The sequence below is a fragment of the Vombatus ursinus genome, unplaced genomic scaffold (assembly GCF_900497805.2).
Source record: "Vombatus ursinus unplaced genomic scaffold, bare-nosed wombat genome assembly UNPS02014825.1, whole genome shotgun sequence".
NCBI classification, from domain to species: domain Eukaryota; kingdom Metazoa; phylum Chordata; class Mammalia; order Diprotodontia; family Vombatidae; genus Vombatus; species Vombatus ursinus.
The window spans coordinates 209,228-224,981 of record NW_020954603.1 but is presented as its reverse complement, the minus strand read 5'-3'; the positions used below and the strand labels follow the sequence as shown (position 1 = coordinate 224,981).

At 44.2% G+C, this 15,754-nt stretch overlaps 1 protein-coding gene across 1 annotated transcript in view; it reads left to right on the top strand.

Moving 5' to 3' along the window:
* The first annotated feature begins 5,189 nt into the window (after nucleotides 1-5,189).
* Nucleotides 5,190-15,754, top strand: part of TESK2 (testis associated actin remodelling kinase 2) — a 149,525-nt gene continuing 138,960 nt past the window's right edge. Inside the window, exon 1 of the mRNA XM_027837977.1 lies at nucleotides 5,190-5,280. The gene's annotated coding sequence lies outside the window, so the exon portion shown is untranslated. The remainder of the gene's footprint in view (nucleotides 5,281-15,754) is intronic.

The following is a 15,754-nucleotide window of genomic DNA, read 5'->3' as shown; positions in this document are numbered from 1 at the left end:
CTTCCATAAGATTTTGAGTTTTAAATTTTCTCCCCTTCCTTCTCCTCCCCCCTTCCCAAGACAGCATGTAATCTGATATAGGCTCTACATATACATTCATATTAAACATATTTTCACACTAGTCATGCTGTAAAGAAGAATTAGAACCAATGGGAGGAACCACGAGAAAGAAGAAACAAAACAAAACAACAACAACAAAAGAGCAAATAGTATGCTTCCATCTGCATTCAGACTCCAAAGTTCTTTCTCTGGATGTAGCATTTGCCATCATCAGTCTTTTGGACTCATCTTAGATCCTTGCATTACTGAGAAGAGCTAAGTCTATCAAAGTCAGTCATCAAACAATATGACTGTTACTATGTACGATGTTCTCCTCGTTCTGCTTGCTTCACTCAGCATCAGTCCATACAAGTCTTTCCAGGTTTTTCTGAAGTCTGTCTGTTCATCATTTCTTACAGCACAGTAGTATCCCGCTACATTCATATGCCACAACTTGCTCGGCCATTCTCCAATTGATGGCATCCCCTCAATTTCCAATTCTTTGCTACCACAAACAGAGCTGCTATAAATATTTTTGTACATGTGAGTCCTTTTGGTAGGTCCTTTTCTTACTTCTGTTTTACAGATGAGGGAACTAAGGCAGACAGAGGTTGAGAGAAGTGCCCAGGGTTACACATCAAGCAAGCATCTGAGGGCAGATTTGAACTCAGTTCTTCCTAATTCCGGGCCCGCCCCTCTCTCCCCAGAACCACCTGAACCACTCGGATCCTGGGTATAATCCAGCCTGCTTTCCTCCTCCTGTTCAATTCTGGGCCCAACCCATTGTCCACTGGCAATAACTGTCTCAGAGGCATGGTACTGATACACCAGCTCAGCGGGCTGTTGCTCATTCAGCTGCATATCAGAGTCTAGACAATAGATATTCTTTATCCATTTACTTTTTCCGCGTGGATGGTAAGGTTGAAATCTTTTAAGGGATTGTGGATCTCACCTGGGAGGCTCTGCAGTGTTCTCTGACCTTGTTGGGAGCCGCACAAAGTCACCTGCAAATGGGAACATCAGAAGGACTTTCAACATCCCATGGCATCCCTCTTTCATTTGGATTATGGTCCCTAGGACAGACCAGCCTAGTTAAGTCCTAAGAGGCTTAGTTGCACTAGCTAAGTGCAAACCCCTTGTTTAACAGATGGGAACGTGAAGCTCAGAGAGGGGAAGAGATTTGCCTAGGATCACATAGGGACTGACACATGAGGGGTATTGTATTGTTTGTTGTTTTGGGCCCAGCCCTGGGAGTTTAGTAGTTTAGGGAGAGAAATCCCATTGAGGAAATTGCCTCTATCAATTGGGATTGGCATCTGCTTTGCAATGGGTAGTCTTCAAAGGTGTGTCTAGGGGCTACTTGGAGGTTATGGGACTCACAAGGCCAATTTGAGTCAGAAGGACTTGACCCAGGCCTTTTTGAATTGGAACCTGCAGAAATAGGATTGGAACCCAGGTGTGGGTTGGTTTGTTTGACCTGTTAAAAAGTTCCCAATCCAGGACCCTTCTCAATGCTGGAGGCTGGGCTGGGCTGGGTTAGATGTATAGTGTCTCCTCTCTATCTTTACCTGGTAGTGCCAGAAGTATGTTGGGAGATGGGATCCGCAAGACACTGTAGGGTAGGCATGGGAGAGAGAACTCTGGGAGAGGATTGGAGCATGGAGCATGGAGAGAGGTGAAAGGGACTTCTGGGGAAGGAGTTGAAGGGCTCACTATAGCTAGAGGGGAGCAGTGGAAGAGGATACAGTGGACTCTGACTCATATTCATAGTTGGAGTGTTCTTAAAGTTTCCCGAGAGCAATTTTCTCTTGAACACACCTCTGTGTTCATGCACTCAGTATTATGTCCATGTTACTAATAGGATGCTAGGAGTAGAGGGGGAGAACTCAGAGGTCATCTTCTCATTTTACTGAGGCACAGAAAGAAGGAGACTTGCCTAGAGTCACAAAGAAAGTAGCCAGTAGAGACAGGATTCAACCACTATCCTATAGCTCCAAGGTAGTACTCTGTGCCTCCAAGTGCCATGAATGATGAGCTAAGGATCTTATATGCATATACCTGTAGGCCATGGGGGACCCTTAAAGTCTTTGGAGGGAGGCAGGAGAGTGACATGCTAGGTCATCTTTGCTAAATGTTGGGGAGATATAATCCTATGTATGATAGATAGTTTCTGTTGTGTGAGAAATGGCTTTTTTTTTTTCATTCAGGTCCCAAATCACCCACTGTGAATCTGATTTCCCAAGGAGTCCTTGTGCTCTTTCATGTTGTGGAAAGAACTCTTTTCTAAAGTTATCTATAGTCATATGAAAAAAATGTTCTAAAACACTATTGATTAGAGAAATGCAAATCAAAATGACTCTGAGGTACCACACCACACCTATCAGATTGGCTAACATGACAAAACAGGACAATGATAGATGTTGGAGAAGATGTGGGAAAATTGGAACATTAATGCATTGTTGGTGGAGTTGTGAAATGATCCAACCATTATGGAGAGCAATTTGGAACTATGCCCAAAGGGCTATAAAATTGGGCATACCCTTTGACCCAGGAAAACCACTTCTAGGTCTATATCCCAAAGAGATCATAAAAATGGGAAAAGGACCCACATGTACAGAAATATTTATAGCAGCTCTTTTGTGGTGGCAAAGAATTGGAAATTGAGGGGATGTCTATCAATTGGGGAATGGCTGAACAAGTTGTGGTATACGAATGTAATGGAATACTATTGTGCAATAAGAAATGATGAGCAGGCTGATTTCAGAAAAACCTGGAAACATGAACTGATGCTCAGTGAAGTGAGCAGAACCAGGAGAACATTGTACACAGTAACAGCCACATTGTGGGATGACTGACTTTGATAGACTTGGCTCTTCTCAGCAATGCAAGGATCTAAGATAACTCCAAAAGACTCATGATGGAAAATGCTGTCCACACTCAGAGAAAGAACTATGGAATCTGAATGCAGATGGAACCATACTATTTGCTCTCCTTTTCCTTGTTGTTTCATTTTATTGCTTCATCCCATTAGTTCTAATTGTTCTTTACATCATGACTAATGGGAAAATATGCTTAATATGAATGTATAAATAGAGCCTACATCAGATTGCACACCATCTTGGGGGGAGAGAGGAGGAGGGGGAGAAAATTTTAAAACTCAAAATCTTATGGAAGTGAATGTTGAAAACTAAAAATAAATAAATTAATTATTAAAAAATTAAAAATAATAATAAAAAAAAGAACCCTTCTCAGCTGCCAAAGGAATAATCCTAAAGCTCAGGTTTGAGTATGTTAACTCCTCCTCCCAATAAACTCCAGTGGCTACCTGTCACCTCCAGGATCAAACACAAACTCTGACTCCTTTTTACCTTGCCAGGCTTATTACACATTAGTCATCTACATATACTCTATGGTTCAGCCACACTGACCTGCTTGCTATTCTGTGAGGATGACCCTCTCTCTCCGGAGTCTTCTCTATTGAGAAAACAAAGTGTAGACCTGTAGTTGGGGTTGGGGAAGACGACACTAGCAATGTTTTATTAACTATGGCAACAATAGAAACGAAGTCAGCAAGAAGTCGTAGAATGCTGAATGCTCCCTGCACCTTAGGTAGAGGACCTGGGTTTGAATCCAGGCTCTGCCAGTAACTACTTGAGTATAACCTGGGACAAGACCCTGCCAGTCTCTAGGTCTCAGTTTCATCATCTGCACAATGAAGAGGCTGGATTGTGTGACCTTCAAACATCCTTCCAGCTCTCTCCCTATTCCCAGACCATCTTCTCAAGAACAGTTTTGCCACCCAATACGTTTTTGGAGCCATATGGATAAAGACTGGATAAGGACAGAGATTTCATTGGTACAAGGAACTTCCATATGAAGAAAATCCCTTTGCCAATGCAGGTCAACACACCTTCTCTTCAACTTATAGAGAGTGGTGGAGAGCACCAAGAAGTTAAGCAACTTCCCCAGGGACACAGACAGTATGTCAGAGGTGGGGCCCGAACTGAGGTCTTCTTGGTTTCTGGTTCAAAGGTTTTTAATCATGAAATTGTTAAAAAAAAATTAATTTCATTTATTTTTAATCTAATTCCTAATCTATTCCTTTGCAATCCTGTGTGTTTTATGTATTCAAAAACATGATTTTAAGAGTGGGATCAGTAGGTTTCACCAGATTGCTCAGTGACGAGGACACAAAGAAAGGTGAAGAACCTCTGCGATGGGCAAGGCTGTGACCACAGTCACTGTCCCTGGTTGGGTTGGATCAATCCTGTCCTCTATGGCTGCACTCATTCTCCCACTGCGGACTATCTGGCCTCTTCCAAGCCACGCCCCTTCCCCCACATGAGTGGTCTGCCCTATCGGGCAGGTTGGAGGTTCCTTGAGGGCGCTTTTGTATTTGTATCTTTCCCGTTTTGCACAGGTTTCGGCATATAGTAACCACTTTTCTGCCATCCATTCATTCTAAGGTCCTAGAGCTCCATCTCGTACCACCCGGGCTGGGGGCGTGCCAGGAAACTTCGGGTCCCTCCAGAGCCTGCTGGCTCCCTGCTTTCACCTAATTTACTCAATAAAGCGGTAGAAATCGTATTCCCCGCGCCGCTTCGCTAATTGGCCTTGTGAAACATCAATCTGTAGTTCCCCTAAAGTTTATTGGTCTACTTGTGTGTTTACTCACGCCCTTTGCGAGTTCGGCGGGTGCCGGAGTGCGGAGCTACTCAGTCACTTCTCATCCCGCCTCCTCTGTTTACGCCTCGACTTCTTGCCTATTGGTCTAGAAGTCTGTCGGAGTCGGCGTTCCTGGCTGTTCATTGGTTCTAAGCCTCCTCGTTCGGCCCTCCGGACCACGTGGGCGCACGGACCAATGCGGCATCCGGGCTCCGAGAGGACAGCCGCGGGTTGGCTAGCCCTGGGGAGGGGAGCGAGTGTGGAGGGGGGGGTTGGAGGGGCGGAGCCGAGGCCCCGCCCCCGTCCTCACATCCCGGTGGCCGGCGGGGAGGGCGCCTCAGTCGTTCGCGGCTGCTGAGCCCCGAGGACGCGGCCCCGGGAGGGGCAGCGGCCTGGCTCCGGCTCCAGGGGCAGGAACAGCGACGGGGACAGGGACATGGCCTCCGCCTCTCGGGCCGCAGCGCCCCCAGTGCCCGTGCCAGGGACCCGGACCACCGCGGCCGCGGCCGGGGGCTGAGGACTATGAGCCCCGCGCCCGACCAGTCAGGCCTTGTTCGGGCCCCACCGCAGCCTCAGGTGAGCGGCCGGGGGTCTCCCGCCCCTCCTCCCCTCTGGCCCCGCCCCCAAGGCCTCGTTTGCCTCAATGCCTGCCCCCTGGGGGGTGGTTCTCTGGCCAGGGCCCCGCCCCCCCCCCCCGCCCCGCCCTCGGGTTCTTCCCCCGGGCGGGAGTGTGTGGGGTCTCTGCCACTCGCCAAGGGCCTTGTCCCCTCCCCCTCAGGACCCACCCCCCCTCAGGACCCACCCCCTCGGGGGTGGTGGTGTCTGCCCGAGGCCTCCCCCCTCCACCACGCTCCGCCCTCAGGTTCTTCCCTCTGTTGGGGGCGGGGAAGAGGGCGTCCTTGTACCCTCCCCTAGAACCTCCTTCCCTCTCCCTCAGAGCCCTGCCCGGGGATTCCCCCTTCTCCCCCCCCTCCCCTACCCCCAACTCACAGGGTCCTGCCTCTCGGCTCAGAGTTTTCCCTGGTCACCCCACCCCCCAATTCTCACTCTCCAGCTGACCACCCCCTCTCCCTGGGATCCCCTGTGTCTCACCTCCCAGATCCCTCATCCCAACCCCCTTCCCCTGAAGCTCCCCTCCTCTCAGACCCTCTGAACTAGGTCTCCGGGTCCTGCCCCTCCCCCAGTTCTTACCTTTTCTCTGCTCTTCTTTCATCTGAAAGTTTCCCCTCCCCCCATAACCTCACTGATGCTGCAACTTCCTTTAGTCCTTCATCTCCCCTTAGTTCTTAGGAACTTCCCCACATTGCCACGTTATCTTTCCCCTTCTCCCTAACTGCTTCATTTCATCCAAGGATGCCCCCTTTCTATCCTCAAGGCCCTCTACTTCCCCTGAGGTATCTTTGGGAGATCCCTTGGCTTTCCTTACACCCTGGGGTAGGGGTTCCATGCCTATTCTCCGGGTTATCCATCTCTTTGTTGTCTTTTAGATCTGGAATCTCACTTGTGTTTCCCCATTCTCAGGATGCTTGATTAGGAAGCATCTGCCCAAGAGTTCTTCCCCCACTCCTCCAGCCCTCTAGAATTTCCTACCCCAGGCATTCTCATCCTTACATTTCCATGATTCTGAGATCTCTTGCCCTTTCTCTGGAGATTTTTGCCTTCTGGACTGCATCTCCCTCCTATTTTAGCTTGGGGAATTCTTCTCTCTCTCACTGAGTCCTGCTTTCCACCCCGATTGTGGTGAAGATTCCCTTTTTAAACTTTGGCCCCTTAGGGAGTCTTGTTTAATCGAATTCTTCTAGCTACTCTGTAAATGGGAGTGCTGATCCTACGGCATTCCCAGATACAAAATGGGCCAAGTCCTTGCTCTGAAGGAGCTGATGGGGGCAGGGCAGATGAAATGCACACAGATAACTAGTATAGAGCTAGAGCGTGGTGGGGGTGAAGGCAAGAGCTGACAGGGAACTTGTAAAGGCAGAAATCTATAAGCTGAAGGAGAGGAGGTAACACCTGAAGCCGCCTCATGGAGGCCTTACTTCGGGAGGATGGCTTTCAGGGAGGAAGCAGAGGGTGGGGAGATGGCGAAGCCCAGAGTACTTGACTTTGGCTTCAGCTGATTACATAAAGAGGAAGGTGGGATAGATAGACTGCAGCACAGATGGCCTCTGAGGATCGCTGGTCCCAGTGACTTGGGCTGATGTTAGGCCAGCTGGTGTCATATAGGCTCAGTCACCGGTGAAGAAGGGGCTTAGAGTCAGAGTGGGCCTGTTCTTTCCTCTGACTCCTACAGTCTTTACTGAGAAGCTGGAGTTGGCCTAGGGGCCTGGGCATCTCTGTTGCAGTCTTTAAGAGCTGGATGCCGTGCAAGGGTGATGTCCTGTCATTTTTCTGACTTCGGCATATTTAGGTGGTGTGACTAGGGCCTCTTTGCTGCTTGCCAGGATACCCGCTTCTGTTGGAGGAAGGTGATGGAACTGTGGACATACTTTCAGGATCCCCATTAGGATTTTGGGTTTAGTGTCATGTAGAAAGAGAAGTCTTGTCCCTAGATGTGTTTGCATTGTCTAGAACTTGTTTCACGCAGATACAGAAGAATCTTCTCTGCTTTCCTGTGGGAAAGTATTTGTTGCGTTATATTCTTGTTATATGCCATTTGGTGAATGTTGCATTGGATTATAACCCAAGATAAGGACTTGCATGGAGACCTCTGGCATTTCCAGTGTCTAGTGTAGGTAGCACTTGGTACATAGTAGGAGCTTATTAGGTATTTGTGAAATTAAAGGAGGCTATGGCAGGAATATTATTTTTCTCTCCCAGACTGGACAGTGTGAATGGTGCTGCAAGTTTTGGTGTTATATACCTTGCGGTTCTCACTATGTATGTCTTCCTCGGTAGTGTGTTTTCTGCTTAGCATTCACAGGGTACTGTGGTTCAGCAGTTGGGGAAAGCTTCCTTTCAAGAATGTTGATCCTTCTCTAAGCCATGTCCGTAAGTTTCATGATGGAAAATGCTGTCCACATCCAGAGAAAGAACTATGGGGTTAGAATGCAGATTGAAGCATACTATTTGCTCTTTTTTTTTTTCTCTTTTGTTTCTTCTTTCTTGTGGTTCCTCCTATTGGTTCTAATTCTTATTTACAACATGACTAATGTGGGAATATGTTTAATAGGAATATATATGTAGAGCCTATATCAGATTGCACGCCGTCTTGGGGAGGGAGGTGGAGAAAATTTAAAACTTAAAAGCTTATGGAAGTGAATGTTTAAAACTAAAAATAAATTAATTAGAAAAAAAGAATGTTGATCCTTCCATCCCTTAAGGTATCTGAAAAGCCATGACATGTGGAGTAGAAAGAGCTCTAGACTAGTAATTAGACTTGGGTGCCTTGTTTCCTACTGTGTGTCAGTACCACTGGGTAATTTACATCATCTCTGAACTGCACTTCCCTAGTCTGTAAAATGGGGATTGATGACCTGTGCCCTTTGGGCCATATAGTGCTCTTGAATGAATTATATGAGATAAAAGTACATGGAAAACCATAAACAGTTCTGTAAGGAGTTATTGGGGTGGCTGGGTTTTCCAGTGGATAATATAGCCCCAATCCTGGAGTCAGGAAGACTCATCTTCATGAGTTCAAATCTGGCCTCAGACACTTATTAACTGGGTGACCCTGGACTTAACCCTGTTTGCCTCAGTTTCCTTATCTGTAAAATGAGCTGCAGAAGGATATGGCAAATCTCTCCAGTATCTCTGCCAAGAAAACCCCAAATGGGGTCATGAAGAGTGGGACTGATGAAACAACTGAACACCACCACCACCACCAACAAAGTGTTATTAGCCCTTCCTTCCTTCCTAGAATGAGTTCTTCTCATCTTTCTCTTCCAAAGCTAACAAAACTACTAATTCTGGGGTGGCATGGAAGAACTTTTTATGACATGGAAAACCAAGAGAGGTTTGTTTTTTTTTTTGCTAGGCAGTGGAGTTAAGTGACTTGCCCAGGGTCACACAGCTAGTAAGTGTTATGTGTCTGAGGCCGTATTTGAACTCAGGTCCTCTTGAATCTAGGGCTAGTGCTCTATCCACCAAGCCACCTAGCTGCCCCTTAGGAGAGGTTTTTTTAAAAGAGAGACTCACGTATTTCATTCTGCGTACTCCTATTTTAAAATGCTTGGTAACTGAGTGTATACATTTTTAAAGTACCTGATAACATGGCCACCAACGAGGGGTAGCATGACCTCATGGCTAATTTTTGCTCTGGACACAGAATCTTTCAAAGCCCGGAATTGCAGGAATCCTGAAACAGTTTTGACCTTGAAGTTCTTACTGCTGTGCTCTTGTATGTGTTTAACAACAGAACCTGCTTTAGTCTGCCTTACTTTGCATCTCTAGGAAGCTCTTTGACCTTTGACTGTCAAAGTGACAGCTTATTGTTTTTTTCTACAAAAGGAGAGATCTTGCACACGTGGATATGCAATACATGGAGGCAATGCATGTTGGAAGTAGATTTGCCTAGTTTTGTAGTAACTAGTGGGAAGTTTGAGCTTTGGAGCAAATTTATAAATCCCTGTGGCTTTAATCTGATTTCCCAGGCACACAGAAAATAAAAAATCCACTGACCTTCAAGCTGCCTAGGGAAAAAAAAAAACCCCAAACCAGTGGTGGAGTGAAACTGCTTTGTTAATCTTCTGGTGAACTGGGAAAATGACAAATCAGCAGAATGAGCACTTAGGAATAAATCTCTTCCTCATTTCATATTCTGGTAAACATTTCTTAGATTCCTCTCTGTCAGCATTATATACTTTTATAGTGTTTCTCTAGGAATGTACAGTATGTAACAATGTATGATGAGTCATTTTAACACCTCAAGAGAGATACCAATTTGAGGAATTTCATGACTTATAGCCATGCAAGCCCCATTTAAAAAAAAATTTCTGGCCTTATTTACATTAGTTTTGTTGCAATTGAATATTGAATAGATTTAACTATTTCAGCTCACGTCTTATCATCAGGTTATCTGTCCCCTTGCTAAAAATCTCCTTCAGCGAATTGTCTAAGGCTAGTTATTCTCACTTCTTTCTTAATGGTCTGGCTTTTGGCATTTTGTTTCTTGATGGCAAGTAGGGTTAAACAGTGTGTTTAATGAAGTGACTACTTAAAAGAACCATCCAGTTTCTCTTAGATTACAGTCTATGAAATTTATAGTCTAAAAGCATCATTCTTTATCTTCTCTAACTTAGAGAATTCTCCTCTCCCATGTCACAGAGACCAGTGGTAAAGTATTATATCAAAGTAATTTTGTTCTTTTTGTGCCTTGGACGGAACAAAATAGCTTAGCATTTATGTAGCACTTTAAGGTTTGCAAAGAGCTTTACGCGTATCTCATTTTATTTGCACAGCAACTTTGGGAGGTAGGTGCTCTTGTTATCTTCAGTTTATTGAATGACTTGACTTTAGTCACAAAGCTAGTAAATATCTGAGGGTGGATTTGATCTTAGATTTTCCTGACTCCATGTCAAGTGCTCTATCCATTGCTCCACCTAGCTACCTCATTTTATATGCTAATTTGAACTTTAAAATAATTTTTTTTTGGTGAGGCAATTGGGGTTAAGTGACTTGCCCAGAGTCACACAGCCAGTGAGTATTATGTGTCTGAGGCTGGATTTGATCTCAAGTCCTCCTGACTCCAGGGCTGGTGGTGCTTTATCCACTGTGCTGCCTAGCTGCCCCTAAAATAATTTTTAGTATGCTATAAATAAGTGGTTCAACTTCGCTTATACTGTGAGTTCATTTTATCTGATCTCTAAGCATAGAATCTTAGTGTCCTATTTATTCCTTTCTTCTTTTAATTATTTCTTATTTATCCCGCATGTGCTTGATTTATATGTATATGTTTTTGTGTTGTCTCCTCTCTTAGATTGTAAATTCCTTGAGGGCAGGGACTATCTTTTACAAACTCTTTGTATCTCCAGTGCTTAGCGTAGTACCTAGCACATAGTAGTTATGGGTTGGCTGATTTCTTCTTTACTCTTAAACTTTGATTGTATCTTACTACTGATTTTTTTTTTTATATTATCACTAAGATAAATTCCTTCCTAGTTATTCGCAGTCAAATCTCTGATTAACTCCCTAGTGTGGCCTCCCCCCTTCCCCTCCTCTACCCCCTCTTTGTTTTTGGTCTAGACCTGCATTTAGGTCAAAAGACCTAGTCAAAGACCTGTGATTTAATCAAAGTAGAGAATGTTGTGATCTATCATCTGTGGTCAAATAGTTATTATATGTCAGAAGTGTATAACCTCTATCAAATTGTTTGTCCTCTCAGGGAGGGAAGGGAGGGAGAGAATTTGGAACTCAAATGTAAAAAAAGAATGTTAAAAATTGTTTTTATGTGTAATTAGAAAAACTATTATTTTAACATTATTGTCAGAAGCAGGACTTGAACCCGCTTCTTCGGAACCCAAGGACAGCTCTCTGTTTACTTTAGCAGACTGGCCTCCTAGTTTGTTTATACTTAAATTAATTAGTAAATCTATATTGAGCACCTACTGGGGAGCTTGTCATATGACAGTTATTTCAGGAAGGAACTTACAGTCTCTGTAGGGAGATAAAACTTGTTGATTAATTGATATAATGGGTATCTCATTACTATGGGGCAGACTGCAGCTTATTCCTGCGTTCTCATTCTATGCCATTCTTGTCTACATTCTCCCATAAATCGTCCATAGTGAACTGCCCAAAAGCACTGGAGACTTCGCAAAAGCAGGGAAGGATGCTTTGCTTTGTGTCATCCCCCTCACCAGCCCTCCCCTGCCACATACACTTAGTCTGGAGAAGCCTAGGCACCTCTTTAGAATCATGGTTTTAAATGCATAAAATAAGACACATGAGATTTCAAAGGAAACCAAATACATTGGAATACAGTAACCAAATATAAAAAAAAAAACAAGTTCTTAGACCCCTGGTTAAGAACACCTGCTCTAGGTCTTTTACCATTTCTTGGGAACCATTTAACACTTTTTGTGACTAGGCTGCCTCCTTTTCCAATTATGCATTTCTTGAATGTTTCCTTTATGCTAGGAGAGGCAGTAATGGAGAGAGCTGGCCTCTTAGGTTGACCTTAACTCTTAGGTTAAAGTTCTGCCTTGGACACATACTGGCTGTGACCTCGAGCAAGTCTCTTAATTTCTCAGTGCCCCCCCCCCCCCACCTTGAAGACTATAAGTTGCAGAGCAGGTGCTAATGCGTGTTTCCTCACCCAAGGAACTCCTTACACCTGTGAAATCACAGTTCAGATGAAATGAAAAAAAAATATATGCTACTTGAGTTCAGCAGTTATTGGTGATGTGCTTACAGCCTATGTAAGTCAACCATGTATCTGTCCATTAGTCTTTAGGTCACTCGAAATTTGTATTGTGAGTGGAAATTTTTTCACAAAGCATAACTGTGTTATCATCACTAGAACGCTAGCATTGAAAAGGTCCGTTTTTGTATCAGGAGCAGCTTGGGATATTGACTTTCAATGCACTTGCTCAAATTTGATCCAGCCCAGTTTTGGGCCTAGCTCATTGTCTGCCTGTCCAAGATAGGATGAGGTGATCACCTAACTCAATGGAGTGCCCATGCAACTACATATCATACACTCAGTATTAAAGCTTTTTTATCCATCTGGTTTTTCCTTTATGGATTTTTATGCAAATTCCAGTGTTCAGGGATCTCATTTAGGAGGTCCTATAATATTCTTGGTCTTTATGCAATGAGCACAGTATCATTGACAGACAAGAACATTTGGAAAACCTTGCCACTTCTTGGGAATCCTTCTATTTGAAATATGCCTAGAACATCTTCCAGAACAGTGGTCCACACCTTTGGTGAGCATGGCTTTTTGTCTTAAATTTCACCTAACATTGACAGAGGATGAGGGAATAAAATTACCTCAGGTGTGTCTGTTAAGAAATCATAGGATCATAACACTCGAATTGGAATGGACTTCAGTGGCCATCTAAATTAGTCTCTTCATTTGACAAATAAGGAAACTGAGGCCCAGAGAGGTTCAGTGACTTGTCTGAGGGCACCAGGGAGTTTCAGAGGTAGAATTTGAGCTCAGGGTCTCTGACTTAGCAGGAGGTATCAAGGCTCTTCCTGCTAAATTGTACTGCCTTGTATTCTTTGTGTGAGCTTAGATTTGCAAGATGCCTTGTGGACAGGGAGCCTTGCATGCTGTGTTTTGCTTTACTGAGTCAAATACTTTTTTAACAATTAAATGCATTGAGATCTTGTATTCTTTGTACCATTCATTCAGTTGTCTGACTGTGAGGATATGGCCTGCTTTAAAGGTTGCTTGGAGAAGCTTTGTCATATTTTCATTAAGGACACCTTTGATAAAAAGTAGAGCCTTTTCATAAAGATATTATAGAGTGATGGTTTGTAATTATTGATGTCCTGCTGACTGATATTTTGGGTGAGACTGGGTATGATTTTTGAACTAGTCTCTTCCCCTCTTCCAGATTTCTGTAAAATCAGCCGCTCAATTTTTTCAGAATGGTGTTGCCTCAGCATGCTTTCTTGTGCATGTTTCAGTCACTCTCCTCAATTTCATCTCCAGTAGTTGCAGTTTCTGGGTTGTTTTGGCCTTGTTGTGGCAGTGGCTTTATGTTTATACAAGTTTTACTTTTTGTGAAATGATAATCATATGAATTTATATCTTTATTCGCCTCCCAATGAAGACAGGGGCTCTTTTATTTTTCTCTTTGTATCCCTTCTACCTAGCCCAGTATTTGGCACCTAGAAGTTGTTTAATAAATGCTTGAATTGAATTGTTGAAAGGTCAGATTGGAGGTGTTGCAAAGGCACACAAATACCTCTCCTGTTGGGAGCCAGTTGTTCATCATCTAGTCCTGCCTGCCATTTACAAATCAGTGGGTACCACTTTGTTTCCAGTTTTGCCTCCACAAAAGTATTGCTATAAATAGTTTGTTTTAGATGGGGCCTTTCCCCATATATTTGCTAGAGGAAATCTTTGATCTTTTTTTAGTATATGCCCAGTAATGGGATCTCATTTAATCATTTTCCTGGAATAATTCCAAATTATTTTCTAGACCATTTGGACCAATCTATAGCTCCACCAATGGTGTAGTATTAGTCTGATCTCTATTTTCCAACATATTTTTTTACCATCTTACCCTTTGCTCACCTTCACATTGACAGCACAGAATACCAATATATGCATTTCCTTAGTTTCACACCTGTTCTGGCCAAAGTTGCTTCTTGCTGCTCTTCTGACTTGGCAGTCTATCTCCTGACTTGTGCCTTTGTATAGGCTACATGCCATCTCTTCCTCCACCTCTCCACCTCTAGTCTGGAAGGCCCATCCTTCTCAGAATCCCTAGCTTCCTTCAAGGCTAAGCTCATGAACTATTTCCTGTTGGAAGACTTTGCTGATCTCCCCAGTTGCCAGTGTTTCTTCCTTCAAACTGTCAAGTTACATCCTTAAGCTGTATATATGTTTATCTTTCGTTGGAATGCAAGCTCCTTGAGGGGGCTGGGGAATTGTTTTTTCTTGTCTTGCTGTCTGCAGAGCTTGGCACCATAGGTCCTTAACAAAGGCTTATTGTATCAGCTTGAGGGCCTGATCCCTTTTCCACGTGTCAGCTTTCATGGCTCTCCCTTGGGTCTTCTCTTCTCCAGGTCAAACCTCCTCATTTCAAGTCAAGACAACAAGCATTTATTAAGTGCCTACTCTGTGCCAGTCATGGTGGTCAGGGAAAGAGTCCCTGCTTTTGAGGAGCTTATATTCTAGTGGAGAAGGTAACACATAAAAGGGAACTGAAAAGGTGGGAGGGAGGAGGAGGAAGGTCCACTCCCAGACCCATGGTGACCAAATCCAGAGAGTAAAGCACGGCTGGTGTGGGCCCTTCCTCAGAATGGGATGACTGAGGACACAGCTATTTCCAGCTGGGGAAATACTCCACAGTTCATGTTCCATAGCTTAAGAGCAAAACTGGGAGATTTGCCTTCACTTACGGCACAGAGTCAGACTTGGCTTGTGGGAAACCTCCACAAGCCCTGGAGGAACCAGGCAAAGGCGGCTACTTGGTGGGGGTATTGCAAAAGAGCTGGTTGTTCAGATGGGTTGGAGTATCTGGGCTCTAAGCTCCCTTCTAACTCTAAGATTCTGTAATTCTGGAGGGATCAGGGGGAAAATTATTTTACCAACCTGTTCACTTTTGTTGAATTGGGAAATTTCATAGCTGGAAAGAATCTCAGAGACCATGCAATTCATATAATATCACATGAGGTTTGAAGGAAGGAATTAGGGATGTTTAATCTGAAGAAGAGAAAACCAAGAGAAACTGTAACTGCTGTCTTCAAACTTGTGAAGGACAGTCCTGTCAAAAATGAAGCATACTTTATTTGGTGGCGCCAGGGAGGAGTTGTTTGGGAAGTTCTGCCACAATCAATAAGGAGGTATGTGCAGCTAGAACTGTCCACTAGTGAAATAGGCTGCTTTGTAGTGAGTTGGAAAGGGATGGATGACCACTGTCAGGGAGGCTAAATCCAATGGCCTTTTCTCTGTCCTCAAGTTTCTTGTTCTTTTCTATGGTGTTTGGCTCTGTTGTTCTCCCTCTCCTTCTGTATGTTCTCTCCTCCCTGGGTTTTCATGATGACACTCGTCTGTTATGATAGTGGTTCTCTTCCTGACTGATCTTTCTTGGTCTCTTTTGCATAGTCATTATCCATATGTTAGTCCCGATGTGTGGGTATATCCCAGTGTTCTGTCCTAAACTCTCTTCTTTCTGTACTCTCTTGGTGGTCTTACAGAATCGCAGAATTTGAGAGCTGGAAGGGCCCTCAGCAGCCATTTCGTTCAGCTCATACCTGAAGGAACCTTCACTAGAACAAATCTGACAAGTGGCAGTCAGTCCTTTCTTGGAGACCTCTAAGGAACAGGAACCCGCTACCTTTTGATAGGAAGCGTTTCACTCTTACACAGCTCTAATTGTTAGTAAGATTATCCTAACATTGAATCTAAACTTTCCTCTTTGCAAACTCCACT